The 23,276-nt window shown below is 45.4% G+C and overlaps 1 pseudogene; it reads right to left on the reverse strand.

Annotated features, from left to right (window-relative positions):
- Positions 1-1,617: 1,617 nt before the first annotated feature.
- Positions 1,618-2,459, reverse strand: LOC114089811 (ras association domain-containing protein 3 pseudogene; annotated as a pseudogene).
- Positions 2,460-23,276: the final 20,817 nt, after the last annotated feature.

Here is a 23,276-nt window from a genome sequence, read left to right on the forward strand (position 1 = left end):
GCAAAATTAAACAAGGTGTGCCATGCATAATTTATAGCTAGTTCTACTTTTCCCCCCACAACTTTCCTTAAAAGCTTAGGAAGATCTGATTGTCTCAGTAACTGTATGTGGCACAGTGTAACCAACATGTAAATCTGCCTCCAACAAGATGGGTATTCTCTGAAAAGTCAGAAGAGCCACCAAGAGGGAACAGAACTGAAGCACCTCGGAATTTCAAAAAGAATCCATTAGGTGTCACCAACGTGTTAACAATTCCTTGGGAATGTATAAACAAACAAATCTAGATTATAAATAGTGACTGTAAGGACCCACTGGGACCACAGCACACCTTCCCCGCCGTTCTCAGATCTGTAAGTCGCTGCAGAAGATGAGGTTATTTTGCCTGTATTAAGGAAGCCTTCTATTGCACATGCATTTCTTTGGTTGAACATGCACTTTTGTTCAATAGTTCCACTCTGAACACCCAGTGTGTGGTCAGCTGAATGTGGACTTCCCTCGATCCTGAGGGCCCTCCTCCTTGCAGTCAAGTCCTTCAGAACTGAGGATGATGTGGTAGTGCTGGGTCTTTACTCAACATCCCTGTTCTATAGCATGTGAGACCAGAAGACAGGGAGAGGGAAAAGGAGGGAGGAGAGGGGGGAGAGGGAGAGGGAAGAAGTAATGAAGAGGAAAATGAAGGAAGGGTGGAATAAAAGAGAAGGGAATGGTTGTCACAAGTTGGATATGAGCCCTGTACTTGATAAACCTCCTGGCTGATCATCGAGGAGAAAACATCTGCCCTTACCCAAACTCCTTTTCAACTTTGAAAACAACAGCGGGGTTGGGGGTAGACACAACTATATGATATAAATTTAACTGGCCAGGCCCCACCTACACAGACCAGGCACACCAGTGGGACCTTTCACTTGAAGAGGGGAGAATCTGGGTGTCCAGGCACGGAGGGGTCGGATCCAGCTGCATGAGACCCACCTTGGGCTCACCTCCGTCCACCTGCCTCATTCTCCAGAGTTGCTGGGTCCTTCCTTGGGGTTAGCTCCTACCTCTTTGGCTCTGCCCCACATTTTTCTCATTGGGAAATCAAGTAATCCTAAAACACATTTAACATCTCAACACTGAATGCTTCTCATCTAACTCATTTACAAGCAAATAACAAGGCCTTTCTTTTCTACCACCAACTTACCCCTGCCACCCTCCTCAGCCCTCAGAGCCCTCACCTCTACACAATCCTTTTTCCAAACTTGCTTTTACTTTCTTTGTCAAACTCCTACAAAATCCTTCCCAAATTCCCCAGAGTTCCTAGATTCCTGTGCCTTCCGTTCACATGGATAGATTCCTTTACTGTTAAAAAAAACAAAAATACAGACAGGTAGTTTCAACATAGGACAAGTATTCAGAGACTCCTTGTTAAGCTTTTAAAAACTCATTTGCACATCCTAAAGCTTAACATCATCACATAATTAAAACAACTAGAAGAGAGTAAGAAAAGAAAAAAACAACCCAGAGTTCATGCTTTCGAGCACTCTAGAACGCGCCTGATGCCTACAGGTTCGCAGCTTGCAAGAGGTAACACCGCCATGCCCTAACAGAAGGAGCTCGCGGAGTCCCTTAGGCAGGATGCATGAGGTGCGGCAGGCGGCGTGACCAGGCTTTGGGAACTAAGAGATAAAAGGAGAAGACCCCAGCATCATGGGGCAAGACAACAGCTCTCTGAAGAGAGGCACTGGCTGCTCTTTGAACATGGGTCCCAACTGGGGCCTTCCTGGCAGATGCCCCCGGCTAGCCAGGCTTCCACACCTCGCCACGGGCTTCTTCCAGCCTGAGTCTGTAGGCCGCGAAGCGCCTGTTAGGTTCTGCAGCGGCTCATCTTCCTCCTGGTCCAAGATGCGCAAGAAATTCTGCAGTTCTGGAAGGCGGAAAGCTTCCCACTCTCCAATTTCATGTTCCCGAAGAAGGAAACTGAGTGTGTGGGTTCTGGGCCCTGCTACCAAACGCGGGTGGAGTGGATGTTCCCGGTCAGAGGGCTTGCAGGCACAGCCTTGGTCTTCCCTATGACAAGGCTTATAGAGTGTCACAAGACACTGTGAGCAGGGCCTCGATGGCTTGGCCCAGTGTTGGTGCTGCCGAGGGGAAGTGTGTTCACGCAGCCAACGCTGCTGGGGTGACTGTCCCGGCGAGGGGAGGAGTGTGTGCAGGGCTGCAGAGTTCCGTCTGCACTTGAATGAAACCAGCGTAAATCCCATTTGAGTTCAAGGTCATCTTCGACTTGTCTGTGACAGCTGCATTATATTCATGAACTTTCTCTTTCATTTCCTCTTTGCTGAGGTGATGGTGAATTTCCTTCTTTCTCCACATCTTGCTGCCCGGCGCGGGGCTTGCCCTGGGGGCTCTCCTGAAGAAGGAGGTCCTGGCGGTGAAGAAGTCCTCCCGTCCTCCTCCAGGCTGCTGTAGCCGCTGCTCATGCTGCTGGTCCCGTGCGCACGGGCGGCCTCCCCGGGGCGCGGGCGGCCAGGCAGGGGGTGGCCCGGGGCGCAGGCGGCCAGGCAGGGGGTGGCCCGAGCCGCCGGGCGGGCCCTAGTGCTGCAGCTGCGGCGCCTGGGCCCCTCCCGCCTGCCAGGAGTTTCTTGGGTCACCTGACTCAGGAGTTATCACACACACTCTCTAGCAGGAGGGCCAGGCTTCCGTAGAAAGACGTGAACCTGAGCTACTTCCCAATGAGCAAGAGATAATGCATCTGGTAATGGCTTCATAAAGTATGTTAATTAAGGAACCACAGAAACCATCTAAGCTAGAAGGTTTCCTTACCAACATCGAGTGCTGATTCTACTCACATAGGAACTGACTCAGGATCATGCAGCTAGTAAGCACTGCTGAAGGCACACCTGCCAGAGAGAATCTCCAACCCTGACCCACACCAGAAATAATGTCTGTCACAAAAACGTGACATTCCTGTGCCATCCATGCCCTTTCCCTCTAGCAGAAGCAAAAACAGTGAAATAATGTTACCACAATTTAAAATTCTTAAATTATACAATTGTGTGATGATAGATGTGATCGTTAAAACCTAAAATGACTTTTTAAAACTCTAAAATTCTGTTGAGGTGTTAAGAATAAAGTGTTCACAGGTTGGTTTCCAAGAATCATTCTTTCATTAGTGGGTATGTATGAAACCACACCATTACTGTGTGTGTATACACAAGGAAAAGACACATATTTGTAATTTTGCATTCTGCCTCACAAATTTAAGCAAAAGGCAAAATGTGTATTTACACAAGCAAGCACCATGTTTTTTGTCTGATTTATATTATTCCATGAATTTTATTTTAAAATAAGCCCCCTCTTCACTGATGCTGCAGATAAGTACTGAGGAACAACATCTGCAAGTGACTGTGGGCTCCTTAGTGACTCCTAATGACAGAGGCACCACGGCTGCCACTCACCCTACCTGGCAGCTGGAGGGGCTCCCTGCCCCTCCCACATTCAGAACACATCCCCTGGGGTTGAAGAGCTGCCTGGCCTGGGCACGTGGGGTCAGTCTTGCTGCACTGATCTCACAGAGAGCCGATGCTCCAGTCCTCTCTTGTTCTAGAGAGCATTGTGTTGAGGAGCTGATTTCCGTGATGCAAAGTGTGAGTATCATCTAATAAGATTTTGAGACTTAGCAAGATCAGCTTAGTGATTATTTTCCATTTTCTAATTTACCTCTCAATTTCACTCAGATACATTTGAAAGTAATAGTTAAAATAAATATAGCAAGCAATGTGTTTTCGCTTTGCTCACTTGAGCTGCCAGAGTGCTTCACTGGACTGTGGCTTTTTTCTTCCTCTGTAGTTTATGATTATTTGGGGAGGTTATTTTTTGTTCTAATTAGTTACACATGACAATAGAATGCACTTTGACACAGCCTACATAAATAGAGTATAACTTCTCATTTTTCTGGTTGTACGTGATGTAGAATCACAATGGTCGTATAATCATATATGCACATAGGGTAATGGTGTCTGATTCATTCTGCTGTCCACCCCTCTCCCCTCTGTCTAATCCAAAGTACCTCCATTCTTCGCTAGCCCCCCACTTATTGTGAATTAGCAGACACATACCAGAGAAAACATTCAGCCTTTGGGTCCACTGTAACTATCCAACTCCTCATCAAAATATCAAACCATTCATTCATTTACTTATATCAGTATGGGCTTGAGGTTCCTGTTTTATTCAGGAGGCTATAATCTGTCTCTCTCTGTTTGGTGCTGGATATTATCATTATATACTTTGATATTTAATTGTCCCCGGTTTGACCAGTGGGAGCCCCTTTGAATTAATATGTCCCTATCATTCTTTGGGCACTTTCTTTCTGACACAACAAAAGAGTCTCAGCTCTTCTACTTTTCTTACCCCAGTTCCAGAACCAGCTCTTCTTCTAAGAAGCCCTGATTCTTGTTAGTGGAGAATGATATGTAGAAGCCAAGATTTGGAGCTAGGTGAGCTCATTGATGTGGGTGTTGGTTTTTCACAAACCTTCTCAGCGAAAAGAGCTCAGGAACTCTATTGCACACGTACATACTCATGTATGTATGTGTATTAATATGTCTGCATATGCATATAACACCTTTCAGTGAACAGAGCTGGGGGACTCGCAGGCAACTATATACACGTGCGTGTGCTTCAATATGTCTGTATGTGCATAAAATACCTCAGCAGCAGACAGAGCTAAGGAACTCTATGTATACATATGTATACATGTATGCATATGTGCTTTAATATGTCATATAATCTATCCACACAGATATCTAAACAACTACATCTAGATACAGAGGCACAGTATTTGCAATATAAATTAATTTCTATATCTCTCTGTGTACTGAAATCCATGAATCATACTATTGCATCCAGCATCTGTCCAACACTGAGGACTCACTCTTCACATTCCCTGTCTATATTTGTGCTGCCCTTTCAGACACTGAGAAGCTAGGTTCCCACAAAACTTAACACACATAATCATTGGTCTATCCCCTTGGTGTAGTTGATTTCTCGTACCCATCCTGTTGCTCCCATGTGTCAGTGGCTCCCCAGCCCACCAGCACTAGCACTATCCTTGCTGGGCCACGGGTTCCTGGACACTTCCTCACCCACCACGGCTCTCACTCCCTGGGGTCGACCCCTCTTCTGTAGGGGCTGTAAAGTGGGCTGACTCCCACCAGGTTGCCTTCCTCACACCTCCCGGGCTTCAAGCCCTCCTGCCTTTGCACACCCATGCACAGTCCTGCTCTGTCCCCCTGGGCTCCACACCAGGCCCCACCTCCATGCAATAGCTACCTTGCTCAGCCCCACCTGATTGCTTATTCAAGTTGTTGAATGGAAGGGAAAGGAAAAGGAACAGAAGGAAAAGGGAAGAACTATTAGACTCTTTCTGAAGACTTAAAATAGTAATCAAAATATAGCAAGGAAATCTCCATTATACTTTTGTTAACAGCCACATGATGCTTGCCCCCAGTGAGAACTCACATACCTAGAAAGCGCTCGGAACCCCAGCCCACCCCTGAGCTACCTGCCTCAGACATAGAAGCGAGACCCTGTACACATGCCCTTGTTTCCCTGTGAGCATAGCCATAGCAGGATTGCACTAACTGCTCTGCCATGACTTTCTGTGTCCATTGAATACATGTCAGAGGTCTTCAGATGGCAGCACGGTACTTTGATTTTAGTACTTGCAGGGCATTCTTGTTGGAATTATGGATGGACATTTAAGTGACTCCCAACCTTTCCTTCCTACAAAGAATGTTGCAGTGCACATCCTTATAGGAATCTCTTTGGGTATGTCTCTTCACATTGTCAATTACAAGAAATTATTTAGTTCCTAAATCAAGTAATTAAGTAGATTAAAAAAATAAAATATAGTCTATTTTTTAAAGATTTTTTTTAGTTGTTGATAGACCTTTATTTTATTTATTTATATGTGGTGCTGAGAATCAAATCCAGTGCCTCACACAGGCAAGTGTGCTACCACTGAGCCACAACCTCAGCCCCAGTATAGTCTATTTTAAAAAGCATTATATCTTGGGTTGGGGTTGCAGCTCAGTAGTAGAGCACTTGTCTAGTATGTGTGAGGCACTGGGTTCAATCCTGAGCACCACATAAAAAATAAATAAATAAATTTAAAGAAAGGTATTGTGTTCATCTTCAACTTAAAAAAATTAAAAAGCATTATATCTTAACTGCAAGTTTGTTTTGTCATTAAAATTGTAAGGTTAGGGCTGTGGTTGTGGCCTAGTGGTAGAGCACTTGCCTAGTATGTGGAGGCACTGGTTCAATCCTCAGCACCACGTGAAAATGAATAAATTAAAATAAAGGTATTGTGTCCATCTACAACTAAAAACAAAAAAAATTAAGGTTAAAAGAACATAATCAGATCATAAACTCCTCTCTACAGCAGATAAGGGAATGCAGGGGAAAGACCAGTTCATCAACAAAGCTGCCACTTGCACCCACGGGTCCAGCCGGGGACAGGATGGGGTGGGGGCCACAGTGCAAGCCCAGCCTGCAGGAGGCCATCTGCCTCTTACCCGCATTCACAGCTCACCTGGGAATCTACTTGCATTTGCAGAGGCTCTTGAATCCCACCCTCAGCTGTTCACTCCTAGACATCCAGGGTCTGGGTTGAAATCCAGTCAGACCTCCTGCTCTTGTTCTCCTTGTCTTCCAGTGAGAAATCAATGACTTGGTTTTCAACACTCAATTATCTTTATCATCCACAAATATATCACATTTAATGAAAGACCAGATCGATAAGGAAGAGAAAGATCAATAAAGACAAAACTAAAAATAAGACCTTAAAAATGAAGTCACCAGGGGAAGAGAAAGAAAATAAAACAAAGTAAAAGTGGTTGTAAAGGGCACATTACCTTCTAAGAATTGAGAGAAAAGGTCATAGAGTCCCAGAGCAACAGATGAATTGGGACTTCAGGCACCAAACAAATTCCCGAGATGAGGTTTAGAATTTAAAAATTGTGGATATAACAAGAGAAAAGGGAAAAATAAAATCACTGGCATCAACTTATTTCCCACTCAATCTTCTTAAATCTTAGACAAAATAGTTATTTTGGGATTGCATTGACCATTATTTTAAATTATTATTCATCATATGCTTGTCTCAACTAAAAAGAGTGAAATATAATGTAGGAATACAACACTAGGCATATCTTGGCAGGAAAAACCCATGACCACAGAAATATTTAGCAAGTAAACTAAACTAGCATGGTATTCAACTTATGAAAAAAGAGATGTTTTTGAAAATCTAATAAACATAAGAAGAGGACCCTGCTTGTATCACACCATGTCAATCTGGAGAAATATGCCAGGAAGTCTCACAACTCCAGTGTACCAAGTTTCTGATGCAACATAGGGTGGCAGTGGTTTCCTCCACCCTCAGTCCCTGCTAAGCCATCCTTGAACTAACCCAGGTTCGGGGTACAGCTGTCCCTACAGGGCTCAGTCACAGAGAGAGTACATGCAATGTGCTTCCAGGCAGATGGCTGTGAAGGGAAACAGCAGAAGGTAGAGTAGAGGAAGGGAGAGGGTGAAGCTGTCCCTTTTTCGATCTGTTCTAACATGTGTGCATTGTATCATGCTGTTTAAAAGTGCAAAAAATAGAGCCACTTTAAAATATTATCACAATGACGACTGGTTCTAGCTTCACTTGTTGAGTTTACTCACTGGCGCTACTATGGTCTTGCATGAGGCAGGAGGATAGGGCCATCTGTAGCTGGGCCTCACTAAGTTGCCATCCCCAAAGCATTGTAGACCTTTTGAAAATAGACATCCTGGGTCTTAGCCAAGCCCAGGGAGCTTGGCGGAGACCCCAGGGTCTGAGAGAGCATCCAGGCTACCAACACCTCCTGAGATACATTGTGCCTCCAGCCACTACCTCTGCAGATCACCAACCTTCCTCCTATGCCCAGGAGCTGGAGTCTGTGTCTCACCATCTCAAGTCCAGACAACCAGACTGGATTTTCACTACATTCCAGGTGGACTGAAAGACCATACAGAATTTTCTCACAGACCATCTTACAGAATGCCTCAAGAAGTCCATCACATCACCTCTTCTGCCACTTTACTTCCTTTCTGCTGACCTTTAGGTGAAACACAGGCGAAATACAAGGGAAGATAGAAGCCTGGCTCCTTGCATTACCCCTGGTGGCTTGCTGTCCTTCTCACCAGCAATCTATCTATAATTTAACTTCCCTGGGCACCCACAATGTGTGTCTTACTATGCCTGAGCCTGGAATCTGTCTCCCCCAAAGAGACTGAGGCCCCAGAATGCTAAGTGGCCTACCCAGGGTGACCCATTAACAGTGCTGGAAATGGAGACAGCTGGACCCAATCTTCCTGGCATGGCTGGACTTCTGTGGCCCAGAGCTACCCCGATGAAGATGTCTGAACATTCAGATGTTCACTCTCAGTTTCCCCAAATGCCAGAGCAAAGCCTGGGTCCTCACCTCTCTGAGGTCCTCTAGCTGCACCGAGCTGACTGGTCACTACTGGACACCTCCCATTATAGTTCTTATTACCTGCACTGTGTCTGCTTGTGGTTGCCAACTTCAGTATTCTTCGAGAACCTGGACCAAAGGGATATTTTTCAACGTCTTTGATTCTTTGATCTTGCACAGAGCCTGGTATAAAAGGCTCCACCAATAACTGATGAGTGAAGAAAGAAAAGGAGGACGTTAGAACTGGAAAGTCCCACACCATCTTCAGATATGCATGGAAGAGAAAGTAATATGCTTTGCTCGCCGGAAAGTTTCCAACCATACCCTACCTAAACATGATCCTAATAGAATGTGTCACATGTACATGATCCTGGGAATGAAATTGGGCAAAATGTTGGAGAAAAGTAATGTTTAAGGGCATCACAACTTTTTAAAAGTGTGTCATGCCCTCCATGAGAAGCAAACCGATTCCCCAACTTACTAGGGAGATAGACTCCCCTTCATTAGGATCAAAAGCACTTAACAGCATTGATGAATTATTTTTATACTTATATAGGAAAAGGATCAGGTAAACATGACAAACTTGTGAAAACAAAAGCCAAACAGAAAGATCAACCGTTTGAGATCAAAGGCAACTTCTCTAAGTTTCCAAAGCTCTAACAGAAATTCTTAAAAGTGGATGGTAGTGGTTACACAATTTAGCAGAAAGGAACATAATTAGGCTGTAAAATGATTAATTTCAGTATTTCAAACAAGATTCAAAAAGATGACATAAATACATATATCCAGTTTTCACAGAATTCCTCAGTTTTCTCTGTATGTTTGTATGAAATAGTACAGCCTTTATAAGCTAAGTCAAATGAACACACTAAAAGGTAAGCATTGCAAGGATGTGATATTTAAAATTCAGTACTCTTTGCTTTTCTACTGATTAAGCATGAAATAGAAACTAACATTCTCAGAAAAGACAGAACTGTCAATTTCAGAAGTTTTAGACAGTGGTCCAGGAGCTAAAAAACAATAAGGAATTTAAAAGTAAGCACTTATAAGCTTATTTTGCACCTAATAAACCAGTAACAGGTCCAGAAGGACTATTTTAGTCTTGCGTATAGTTAATCAGTTTATTTGGACTTTTCCCCTTAGAAGTAGCCAACTGCAAAATAGACATACTCTTCACTGAGACACCAATTCCCCAGCCAGTTACACAAACTGGATGAGTCTAGAACACGTGAAAGATGGGAAGTGCTTGGTCAAAAGAGAGCTCCATAACCTTTGTATCAGAAGTGCCCTTCGGACTATAAGGCATTGGTGACGTGCAACCACGTTACAGCACACACCGCGGGATTGTGAGTGGCCTTCTGCAGGTGCTGGTTGTGTTCACTAAGATAGACTTGGTTCTTAGGGTAATGTAAACCTAACTAGGACCCTGTCAGTTATTGCTCTATTTGGGGCAGACACTCCATTGCAAATGACTGTATTAGGAGCCCACTTAATGAAATTCCAAACATCTTCCTTGTCAACCTTTGAACTAGAGATGTTGTAATAAGCTTTGCTATTTTAACTCTTGAAGGATCTACAAGGAAGATAGTGATTTTAATTGGTAGTCGCATATTCCATTCAATGGATTCAGTAAAATCAGTCTTGAACTTAACACCACATTTCTACAACCATCCTTTTTCATGGCCTAAAAATAAATTTTTCAAAATATTATAAGTGAAGTGAGGTTTAATGATAATTTCTAGTTCATTCTTGCATTGGGTTCTTTGTTCAATGCCTGCTTCTGAGCACTCACTCGAGACTCAGGCCTTGTGTGGAACACAGTGGAGCAGGTATCAAGGCACATCCTACCTCTGCTCTTAGAGAAATGCAGATAAACAATATTTACGCACATGTGCATTTCGTGATGCAGGTGGTGAAGAGCAGGTGCTGAGTTTCGCAGCCAGTGGGCCTGAGTTGAAGCCACCTACAGGTCAGCAGGTGCTGGCTCTGGCCTCCTCCTTCAGCAAAAGGGAACTGTGACATCCTCCACCAGGATGCTGAGGGTTAACAGGGGTCCCGTCTGGGAAAGGTGTGATGAAAAGTGTTCAGACCAGTTCCGTTTCATCCTGCACCTGCACCCCTTCTCTCTTATTTTCTGTCCCTATAAAACTGAGGGACCAAAAAATTGGCAGTGAAACTCTTTTTCCCTCTGTTAAATTTAAGAAGTTATTTGTTCCAAAATTACTTGAAAGCAAAAGCTAAAATAATTTTCTTAGTTAATGAAAAAGTCATCTATATTGAAAGTAAGTGTATATTGAATTTTGTTATAAAATTTCTAGTCTAGTCTCAGTGTTCATGCAATTTCCTTATAAGAAGAAGGATTTTTAAAAATAAGAATATTGTTTTCATTGCCTTAGGGACAACCAGATTTTTAAATTCAAAATAACAACACACGAAGGAAAAAAAATAAATGAAGTATACACACTTAGAAAACCAAGGTTATGGAATTAAAATTATTTAGGTCTATGAAATCAATATAAATTTGAACAAAGCTAATGTAGTTAAGTCCATCATCTACAGTTTATAAGACTAACAAAATTTTTTACTTACTAGGATTGTGGGGTGAAACAAAATATTAATCTGCATTAGGCAACTTCATAGGTATGAAAACTTCTGTTCAGTTTCAACTCCATTTTTAAGATGTTAAACAGGGAATTGACTTTGTAGATGACGTTTTACCAATGACAACTGCGCTCCCCACCTCTCTTCGCTGCTGACTGCTTATATAAACCCAGTAAACCTAATTCTCAACTCATCACAGTTCATTTTAATATGATCTGCCTTAGAAGAAAGTGCAGATTTATGATCCAAAATTCTGATGAGGAAGAGTCTCCTGCTTCCTTTTCCTGCTAGGTAAAGAAAGGAAGTAGGTCACACCTTCTGAGTTTATACCTGGAAGCAGCAAGGGAACTGAAAGAAATCCTTGGGACCAGTTCCCTTAGGATCATGATGGGAAGCTCAGGAGGTCTGAGGACCTGTTTCAAGACAGCAGCAAGTCGGGTCCCACATGGGGTGGCCCTGAGGAGAGGTGTCCAGCATACGGGAGGGCGGGGGCCCTGCAGGTCTCCACAATCCTGTGCTTCCCCAGCCCCAGTTCACCTGGTCTTTAGTGCAGAGGAAACAAGAGAAGCCAGCCTTGCTGAGCAGTGGGAGAGAGAATTCTACCACTTAATCTCCTGGTGATTTAGGGTTCACATGTGTCCCAGCATTTCATGAAAACCTTTTGTTTGCTTATTCTATATCTTTAAACTATTTTAATACAATAATTTAAAGAATAAATCACACAAACAACTAAACGGTCTATATAACAAATTCTAACACAATTTAACAAATGTTTTGAAGATCGGCAAAACCTGAATCTGTTGTTCAGTTCACTTGCTTTGCTGCAGGCCTCAGAACAGAGCAGGGGTCTCAGAGTAGGACCACAGAGACCCAGAAGTATCATGGGGACTGAAGGCCATTGAATCTAGGAAGCAGATTTTTGCCTGAGGATATGTGGGCCCAACATTGCAGATCTTTGTTCTTTCAGATGGAGTTCTATGCTGTATCATTATGCAGTTATGAAAAATAACCACTAAGGATCCAACCTGTGACCAGCTTCATTACCACCTGCTCACTGAACTGTGAATACTAATCACAAAGAACAAAGAAAATCAAATGAAAGTGGAGTTACACAGTTTTCAAAGATTGGCACTTAGTGAAGTGAATAAAAAACCAGAACTTTGCATTCAAAGAAAGAATATCAGCTTGACCACCTCTAGGAAAAAACTCTCTTTTGTTTAATTAAAAAATATTATGGCCAACATGGTGTATTCATCTGTAATCCCAGTGACTTTGGAGGCTGGTGTACAAGGATCTCAATCAAGTTCAAAGCCAGCCTGGGCACCTTAGTAACACCCTGTCTCAAAGTAAAAAATAATAATAATAATAATTTAAATGGCCTAGGGTTGTAGGTTGCCGGCAAAGTGCTTGACTAGCATGTGAAACAGCCTGGGTTCAATCCCCAGTATCACAAAAAAGATTTTTTTCTGGGACTCCAAGGAGTTTGTTGAAACACACAAACAACAAATTGAGGCTGGAATCTCCTGCATCCCCTTTTCTCTTTGCTACTATTTCAGCAACATTTGAGAGTTTGTGTTCCTCAGGACTGATTTTTTTTTTTTTTTTTGGTACCGAGGATTGAACCCAGGGGTGCTCTACCACTGAGTCACATCCCCAGTCCTTTTTACTTTTATTTAGAGACAGAATCTCATTACTTTTATTTAGAGACAGAATCTCATTAATTGCTTGGGACCTTCAGCAGCAATGCTAGCTAAACTGGGGCTGGTTTTTCTCAGTTCTGTCTTCGCTTTGTGAGAGTTATAAGGAAGCAGAAGACAGACAATCTGAGGGACAGGGATATAGCCCAGTACTTGCCCAAACACCACGAAAACAAAACACACAAATCCTTTAAAGAGACCAACTAGTTGACTTTGAGCCTGTCTCATTAAATCATATTGTGAGAAGAAAACATGATCTCTGATCCCTCCTGCTCCCTCCTCTCTCCCTTCCCCTTCCTCTCGTCTTTTCTCTCCCCTCCTTCCTCTCCTTCCTCTCTTCCCTCCCTTCTCCTCCCTCTCCTCCCCCCTCTTCTTTGCTCGCTCCCTCCTTCTCTTCTCCTTCTCTTCTCCTCCTCCCTCCTCCCTCTCTCTTCCTCCTTCCCTCTCTCTGAGGGGCTGGGCTTCAGCTCTGCACACAGAAGTGGGACGAGGACAGTTAGGCAAACACATCTGGGGTCACCATCAGCAGAAACAGCTGTTCTTTACCACACCTTTAATTGTTGGGCATATTCTTTCCTCAAACAAAGCCAACTCGATGAGGTGCCAGAGAGTGGCAGCAAATGGATAAAACATTAAACGTACCTCCCCCTTTTACATATGCTTCCAGTTTCCAGGTGTTTGCATATGTGTTAACTTCAGAATCACCTTGAGAGTTAAGCACTATTTTTACCCCAGGTAAGTCAATGAAAGCTCAAAAGCATCAATTGATTTCCCTTCCACCATGGAGCCAGGAAGAGGCAGCATCAGGACTAAAATTCTCTTCTGTTTATTACTACCATAACCACAAAGCACAGATCTCAAGAAACACACAAGGCAACCCTTAGAGACAAAGACACATCCATGTCAAGGAATCTGTGTGAGTCTTGGAGGTACCAAGAAATGACCAGCACATGGCTCAGACCATTACTGCCTAGGGGTGCTGAGCTCCTGGTCTCTGCTCAGCAAAGAATGGAAGAACAGGACACAGAGACAGCAAGCAAGCAGCAGATTGATCCAAAAGGGACAAAAACAGACTTCTCAGAAGAGAAGGGGCCCAGAGCCAGAAGTCCCGTGAGGAGTTTTGGCCTGTTCTTTTTATGGTCTGGAATTTCCTTCTTTTCTATCTCCTCCCTGTCCACACCCTCCTCACGATTATTAATTGGTGCCCCTGTGTCCATGCTTTAGTTTTTCTATTGGGTCCCCCTGCTTAGGAGCATAATTGGGTCCTCACCCACCCTCTTGCCCTGGCTGCCTCTGCCCCTCTACATCCCCCTCACCATCACGGAGCCCCAGGCAGCAGAGGACCCGGGGACAGAACACCAAGCTCCCCATCCCTGTGTGGCTGCCACCAAAGCCAGAAAGGCCATGGAAAAGCCATGTCACCCTGAAAAACCCAGGCCCTTCCACTCTGCTGGCCTCAACAGCCTGCTCCTGGACCAGTGCTGGTCATCCAAAAGACAACCAGCATTTCAGAAGTGCAGACCTCCCTCCCGCCCTGAAGCCATCCCTTTGCCTCTTGCGTATTCCCGAGGCATTAAGAGACGTCCATCTTACTGCAGCCAGTCTTCCGCCTTCTCACAGATCTGAGTTATCATCCAATGGGAACCAGAAGACTGACTTGCTCAAGGTCCACGGTCAGGAAAGGTGGGAAAGAAGGAAGAGGGGAGGCCTCCTACGGGACAGCTACTCACCCTACTGTGTGTAGGAAGAACCAACATTTTCTTCTTTCCATTGACCTTCGCACCAATAAAACAAATTCTGTCTACTGGGGAGGCTGGGGTGGCCGTGTCTGAAGCACTGCTCTCGGGAGGAGGAAAGCATAATCCAGCTGAGCAGACCAAACTCTGCGCACAGCACCCCAGCCTCTCAGAGGAGGGCAGGATGACTGACTGGCTCTGTTCTCTCCATGTCTCCTCCTCCTGCGGGTCTTAGGTGAGGGGGTGGCATCTGGTGAGGTTGATAAGCTCTCATTTCTGTTGTTTCTGATACGATTTGAGAGTTATTATTATGAATAACAATAAATTCACAGGCTACACCACTTCCATGGTGGCCGCTCTCTGAATACTCCTGGGCATCTGATAGTCATAGGCCGGGAAAACACAAGTTCTTTTATTCTCGTCTTCATTCTAACAGCCTGTAGCTGTTCTGTACACCATGGAGTTACTCAGGGCAGGCACAGCCTGAGAGCTGCTGTTCTACACCCTGTGGAGTCACTGAGGAAGGCATAGCCTGAGAGCTGCTTCCTACACTGTGGAGTCACTCAACAGCCACAACCTCACACTTAGGCACTTGCAAGTCAACTAAACCCTCTAATCCAGGTTTTCTCAGCCACAACAGTAATGGCATCTTGGACTGGACGCTCCTTGTTGTGGATCTGTCTTATGTGATGTTGGGTTTTAGCAGCACCTCTGGTCTCTACTCAGGAGATACCAGCAGCAGCCCCAGCCATGACAACCAAACCTATTTCTAGGCCTGGGCTAATTTCCTCTAAAGGGTCAAATGGGCCCTGGAGGAGAACTGCTGATCTAATCCAGGAGGAGAGAGTACCTGATACACAGGCCTGCCAAGCCTCTCAGGGAGGGTCCTCAAAGGAGCCACACCCTCCTAATCCCAGTCGTAGAGCTATGGACTTCTCAGGCCATAATTGTATACCTCAGAGCTCTATATGCCAGTTTCACTTATTGCAATTTACATAAATATTATATAATCCAATGAAATTTGAAAGCAAGATACGAGTTTCTATTTCTACTCTAAGTTGAATGACTCAACAAGATTCCATATGGCTGAGACCAAGGTCCTCTTCCTTTCCATCAAAGGCTAAACGAAGAGTCCCAGCTTCCTGCAGTCAGGGGAAATCCATGTTACCACGTTCCAGGTGGGGGGATGTGGGCACAGTGACGAGCACTGTTTACAGGTGTGGCATTTAAAACTCCTCCTCTCTCTCTGGTTGCCACTGTAAAGACTTCAGAAGATGTCTCTGAAAGCCTGAAACAGGGTAGCAGACTGTCTACAAAAGATCAAGTACTGAACATTTTGAGTTTTGCCGATTATTTTTTAAATAATCCCTTAAAAAGTCAAAAACATTTTGGTAGTCAGCTTTTTGTCACTGAAAGAAAGGGAATTTAGAGGAGGCTCACGGTTGCCAAGTGTGGCTCTACTGCGGTGGGTGAAGCAGGACTTCCTGGCAGAGAGCACACAGCAGGCCAGAGGTCTCAGCTCATGGCTTCCAGGAAGCAGACAGAGGCCGGGAAAGGTCCAGGACAAGACAGAGTCCCCAAGAGCATGCCCCTAAGAACCACTCCGTTCAATCAGGCCCCAGCTCCTGCAGTCTCCACCAACTCCCCACAGTCCATTCCACCAAGACTTCATTAGGGGATGGATACACCGATGAGGTCAGAGCACTCATGATCCCCAAAGCCCATCTCTGACCACTGCTGCACTCAGAGCAAGCCTTTGACACAGGGCCTTTGGGGGGCATTCCAGTTCCCAGCCATACACATTCTTAGCTCATGGGCTGCACAAAACACACCCTAGACTGCTTGGCCTGTGAGCAGCAGTTTGCCCAACCTGCCAGTGTGATGCACACAATGATGCAAACGTCTTTCATCAGGATACCTAAGAAAATCCCTGTTGAACAGGCAAAATAGTATGGGAAACTATAAAAGTCTAGAGTGATCTGCATGCAGACAGCTTCAAAGGTCATTAAATTCTCATTCTACATTATGGATAGTGAAAGAGGAAACCCTAGAGTCTGCAACTCCAAAGACGTTAAAGGAAAGAAAACGAGCAGGATTCCAGAGAACAGACTCCGTCCAGATTCGGTCCCAACAGCAGTGAAAGGGACATTATCCTGGAGCTCAAATCAGTGCTCCTTATATCTCTCTTCTGAGTCTCCATTTTATCTGATTTTTATTCAAGAAAGAAGGCTTCTATTTTAACTTTTTTTGTGTGTGAAAACAGACTGAAATGAGATGGCAGAAGAACCCTAAGAGAAATGGCACAATTCCATCATGCAGATTCCTATACTGGGTCTTGACGCAGACATTATCTCTCCCAGAAATGTATGACACTGTAGAGTGGAAATGCTAGAATCCTTAAATGCTTGCCAGATGAAGATGTGCGAAAAGAGCAGCTAGTACAGTTAAAAAAAAAAAAAAAACACAAAAGGACATGAGGCAGGCGTAGCAATAAACTATTGAAAGCTAAAAGCAAACATCAGACCTGGGTACTGTGGTACTCACCTATAACTATAATCCCAGCTACTCTGTGGCTGAGGTAGGGGCATTGCAAGTTGGAGGCCAGCCTGGGCAATTTTGTGAGATACTATTTCAAAACAAAATAAAAAAATAAAGGCCTGGTAATGTACCTCAGTAGTAGAGTGCATCTATAAGGACGTGGGTTCCATTCCCACTACTGCAAAACAAACTAAAATGCATGAAAGTCAGTCATTATTCCAAGTGAATGTGTCTTTCTGTTCTTATATGTGCTTAGCTATTCAGCATTAGAAGCCCTACACAAGTTAGCTTCAGTGTTTTTAAGTATGACCTATATAACTTACACCATGCTCTTTCCTCTTGCAATTGCTAATAGCTTTCCAAGAAAATGTTTCACAATTGTCTCAGTCAGCCTGGCTTCTGTAACAAAATATGGCTCTGCAGGCAGTGCGGGAAGGTGCCAGGGTTAGCCACGCATGTCAACTGGGTCCTCTTCTTGCCAAGGTGCCAGTGGGGCCAGCATGTCGTGCGCACAGAGGAGAGGGACCAAAAGAGAAGGGAGGGAGAAGAGGGGGCACGAGAAGGAAGAGAAGGAAAGTGTGGGGCTGGGAAAGGGAAGGGGAGACTGGGGCTGTCTGTTGTTCCTTCTTGTAAGAACACTGATCCCATTGTGAAGGCCACATGTCCATGGCCTCATACAAACCCGACTCTCTCCCAAAGACCACATCTCCAAATACTATCAGGTTTGTGGGAGGTGGGCTTCAGCAGGTGCATTTGGGGGTGCAGTTCAGTCAGCCGAGGCTCCAGGTGCAAGCTGCTGTGCTGGCTGTGAGCGAGAAGGGCTGGCCGCGCCATTCTCGGCCTCCCACGGCCAGTCGCCAAGCGCTCAGCTCAGGCCTAGTGCTGGAGAGTCAGCCAGCTGGGGCTCAAGCACCACAAAAGCACACCTGTGTCTTCCTCTTCCCCCACATGCCCTTTGTATTGTTTCATTTTGGTAAGAAGAGGAACTGGTTGAGGTTGACAGGTGTGGTGACCCTGGCACCTTTCATCATCACTGTCAGAGAAAGGCTTGGGAGAGCAGCAGCTTAGATCTGCCCAGCAGATCTAACAGTGCCTCCATCCTGTCCAATGCTCCCTCCTAACACCTGTCACATCTCTGCGTGTGTGTGTCTGTGTGTGTGTCACTGGGGATTGAACCCAGGGCCTTGTGCATGCAAGGCAAGCACTTTACCAACTGAGCTATGTCCCCAGCTCTTTAAAAAAAAAAACAAATTAGTTGTAGATGGACACAATACCTTTATTTTATATTATTTATTTACTTTAATGTGGTGCTGAGGATCAAACCCAGTACCTCACACTGGGTGCTCTGCCACTGAGCCACCACCCCAGCCCCTGCCACATCTTCTTTAAGCAAATCCTAAGGCAATCTTTCCTTCCTCCCTCTCTCCCTCCCTGCCTCCATCCTTCCCTCCCTTCTTTTCCTTTGTCCCTTCCTCTCTCCCTCCCTCCCCTTCCCTCTCTCCCTTCCTCCCTCCCTCCCTCCCTGTCTCCCTTCCTTCTTCTCTCCCTCCCTTCCTTTCTTCCTACTGCTGGAGATTAGACCAGGACCTGGCACATGCCAGGCAAGGGACCTGTTGCTGCCTCCCCAGCACTTGAAGCCACCTCTACCGTCACCTCCCTGCAGCCGTTCAAGTTCCAATAGGAGAAACTGCTTCTTTCCACTATATCATCTATCTGGAGGTTTTGTGTTTCTCTGCTCTTACTTGAAAATGCTTAACCCTATACAGCGAGTTCACACACACTCTTCAGTTTACCAAAAGGTTATCTTGGTGCCACTTTTACTTTATGCCTCTGTGCTTATGTGCTTTTGTACTTATTATTTGTGCCAAACTGCTTATCATCAAATTGCAGACACCATGGCCCTTCGCTGCTAAACACTTAAGCTGGCATTCTCATTTACTTAATAAACACAGCCAAGGAGTGAAAGGATTTGCTGGCATTCACCAAGACAGATGTGAAAGGGGCCAAGTTGTTGTTGTTTTTAAATAAAGAATGAGTACATTGATTAAATTTCCCGTGTTACTGCAGGAATCTCATAAATAAAAGAATTCCAAATTGGGTTCAGGTCTGCTTCTTTGACCTTTCTTAGCCTGAGTAATTAATAGTGTTTGAATTGTATTTGCCCTATAAGCTTCAACTCCCGAGGAGTCCATGGGTCAACATGGGAAAATTGGCAATTTATAGGTTCTGTACATGCCAAGCATGTCTGAAAGCTTTCTTAAGCTTTATTGGAGATTCTGAGCTGGGAGCACTCTTGAGCGTGCCCACACTGGCTCTCTTGGCTCTCAGGACTAGCTTTTGGAGCCACCAGTTGACACCTGCCTGCATACCTACATGTGCCAGGTGAGCAGCTTCCATCCTGGAGCCAGAGGTTCCACATCCCTCAGCTCCGAAGCCCAGGGCAGGAAACAGGATCTGACACCTGGGAAATGACTTTAAACCTAAGTCCTAACACAAGCGAATGCCAGAAGGTCACAGTTTCAGAGTTGTTTACTTATAACTTCCTATTAAGTATGGAGAAGTCCCTCTGCCTGCCTTCCCCTCTGCAAGCAGGTGTGCTTCACGTAGCTTGCTGACAAATGCTGTTAGAGATTGGGCTCTAGCATGCCCTCACTCCTTGGCCACTTGTAGCTGACCGTATCCTGACTGGTCCATCATGGTGGACCATGCTGAGGAAGACATGCCCCTGTGCAGGCCCCACAATGGTCTTACCCAAGGCCAGGGTCTTGTTACATCATATACCTTTTTTTTTGTCCCCATCTGGACTAGCCCTTGCTTCATCAAGGTGTTAGGAATATTTGTGGTTCATTCTTTTTAAAGAGCAGTGTTTTAAATTTGAATTTCAAAGATTTTTGTGAAGAAACGTGTGGTCTAGTCTCTAGTCTGAATAGGAGCATCCTGTACCTAAGGGTGAAAGTGCCAGGGGCTCCTTACACGAGGCGCCACCTCCTCATGCCATCAGCAGCTTTCTATCTCAGTGGAGTGCGGGGTGCGGAGGTGCTCCTTTCCACACCCTAGATAGCGCCTGTGCTCTGCGCCCCTCAGTTCCTGGTCCACTTGCTGAAGGCTGCTGTCCACTTTTTCACCCTCAGTACCACTCACATCCGGGGCCATGGTTCTGTTACAGGAGCTTGTCTGGGAATGACAGGGCACGGGGCCAGCTCTCTGGCCTCTGCCCCCTCAGTGCGAGCAGCAATGCCCACACCCCCAAATATGACACTCAAACTTGTCTCTAGACGTTCCAAAATGTCCCTGCACACCACTGTGCCCCAGAGGAGACCCTGTAGGAGACAGCTGGGGCCTGTTTCTTGTGTACAGCTGGAGTAGACGCTTATCAAGGCTGCTTGGCCTTGGTGGGCATGTGCAGCTCCATTGCCACCACCTGCAGCCTGGTCCTCTTCACCTGGGCACCCTGCACACATCCCAGTCCTGGTGGGGGTACCTGCCTCTGGTGCTGCCAGCCAGACACCCCTGACTTTTCTCCTCCAGAGAATGGCAAGCATGTACTTCCCATCCTGCTTCTGCCAGGGCCATCCCTGGACAGGTTCTGAGTGGCCATGGGGCACACCCTCCAAGTGGGAGCTTAGAGCCAGCACACCATCCACCACACAGCTGTGATGCTACCGCCTCAGCAGGGGTGGTGAGCAGGGCCCTGCTGACCATGGACACAGGTGAAACCAGAGGGCTGAAGGTCCCGAGGCGGGTGTTTGTCACTGTGGCATGTCTTCACCTCTCCCTACACACGCAGGCTTACCTCAGTGCCACAGATGTGTGGAATGGAGCACTTGTATGCTTGATTCTTGTTCCCTCAGCCTTGCAGGGCCAGAGTTCGGTCACTCCTGGTGGCACACCCATGTGAGATACGTATCTGGGAAGACATCGCACCTCAGCGCATTGCTCCGGCTTAGCTGTGATGAGTCTACAAAGTGGTTAATTTGTCATGAAGAACAACACTTTAACTGTAGAGTTACCTAGAAATTTAATGGAATTCCTGCTTTACTCAGAGTCCAACTTATTAGTACTAACCAACATTCACTACCCACCCTCTCTGTGCCTGTCATTAGGCTAAAGATGCAGCATAAAGCATCTTCTCTAGTCCTTACAACAGATCTCTCATTAGCCCAAATATAAAGTTACACTCACCGACTCTGGAGTTGAGGACATACACGTCTTTGGACAGTCATTATTCTGGCTAGCATATCCATGTGGCATTTAATATATTCACTTATACAATTAATCTCCTGCCTTCTTTCTTGGGCAGTAGTGCAGGGCCTTGACCCCAGGACCTCTTGCCTGCTGGGTAAACACTCTTCCTCTGAGCCACACCTCCAGCCCCATTATGGGAACTCCACTGAGTCTTACCTATGCCAGGCAGTGAGTGGCTGGTGGGAATACAAAGAGGAAAAGCAACTGTACACAAAGAAATATGCATAAAAAAGAACCTCAAAAACACGGTACCAGGTGAGGTAAGAAACGCAAAGTGATCACGGTGCAACACCATCACAACAGCACATAAAATACCACGACACGTTTTATGAGACTAGATGGACAGGTTCTGAGTGGCCCCACATCAAACCTATAATGGTGTTGTTTAAAGCTGGAAAAGGATGAGAGAAGAGACTGCTGATTTCAGGAAAGAGTTCTTATATCATGTGAGAGATGGGACTTAGGAACCAAAGAGACATGGTGGTATGAACAGAGGAGTGGGATTAATTGAACTCTATGAAATGCATATTTAAAAAGGATAAGAACAAAATGGTTTTAAGCAGTCACAGCACTGAACCTATGTCAACTGAGACAGAACTGCTGGTGCAGTGGGAGAACCCACAGCACGGAGGGCGCAGAGCACATGGGCCTGTCTTGTGAACGGTGGTTCCTAACAGGGCGACTTCCCCAGGGGGACGTTTTCAGTTTCATGTCTGCTGGAGGGAACTGTGGCATCTCATGGGTGGGGCCGGGATGCTATCACGCGTCTGATGACACAGGGCAGCCTGCTGCAGCACAGTATCATCTGGCTGAAAACATCACAGTGCGGAGACGAAGAAAGCCTGTGCAGCACAACCAGAGGTGGATGGTACATACTGCAGAGGGGCCCAGGCAAGCAGCGGATCTGTCCTGCCAATCTCATGACCCGCGTGGCGGTGTGTCTGTCCTGTGCCATCTGATGGCCTGCAGGACCAGCCACAGGTCACTTGTGCTGCACACTCTCTCCATGGTCAAGGTGCTCCTTGTCACGACCCTGGTGCCTGTGCTCTGTGTTCCTGGGTTCTTGGTCTACTTGCTGAAGACTACTGTCCACCACTGTCCTTCCAGTCAGGCTTCCCAGTGATTCCATGAGCTTAACAAAATCAGATCACGACTAGAGTCAGAGGGGACCACAGTCCTTCTCCACTCTGATATTCCGTTGGTTCACACAGAGAAGAGTGTTTATGTCTCCTGGGTCGACAATGGTTTGGTTCTCAAAATCATTCTAAGTTTAAAAAACCACTGAATAAATTAGGTGTATATACATGGTATAGATATTATGTACTGGAAAAACAAAAACCTTTAATTACTATACCTCTAAAATTATCAGTTTTTTTGACAAAGTTCAAATAGTTCAGCAGGGCTATGAGGTTGTAGCCCAGGAGCAAGGCACTTGCCTAGCACGTCAAAGGCCCTGGGTTCAGTTCCCAGCACCACGCAAGCATCACACACACACACACACATACACACACACACACATGCACACACACACACACGCACACATACAGTTTACCAGTGTGACTTCAGCTGTTACCCTCTAGCCTTTCCATTCCTTCAATTTCTTGGAGCATTCAAATATCAAGCCTCTACCAATAGTTTTGTCCACTCATGACCAACACTCGTTTCCCTTGTGTTTGACATAAAACTAGATGTGCTTACTGTGGAGAAAATTCTACTACACATCATTTCCAGTACTGTATCATTTCCAGGGACCTGTGTATGTAACGAAAAGTGGGTTGCCTTGGAGCCAAAGACCCTCTATAACTATGGGCAAGTTATTGAAAATCCACAGACCTTACTCTCCTCATTTATAACACAGTTATTAACAAGTTAAAACAAGAATTTAAATGAGATAAAATAGGTACCACATAATTCTTTTCCCTTTTTCAATTCCTGAACTAAGTCCCATCAATATTAAAGTATGAACAGGGAATTCTTCA

This window comes from Marmota flaviventris, chromosome 20 (genome assembly GCF_047511675.1).
Source record: "Marmota flaviventris isolate mMarFla1 chromosome 20, mMarFla1.hap1, whole genome shotgun sequence".
Taxonomy (NCBI): domain Eukaryota; kingdom Metazoa; phylum Chordata; class Mammalia; order Rodentia; family Sciuridae; genus Marmota; species Marmota flaviventris.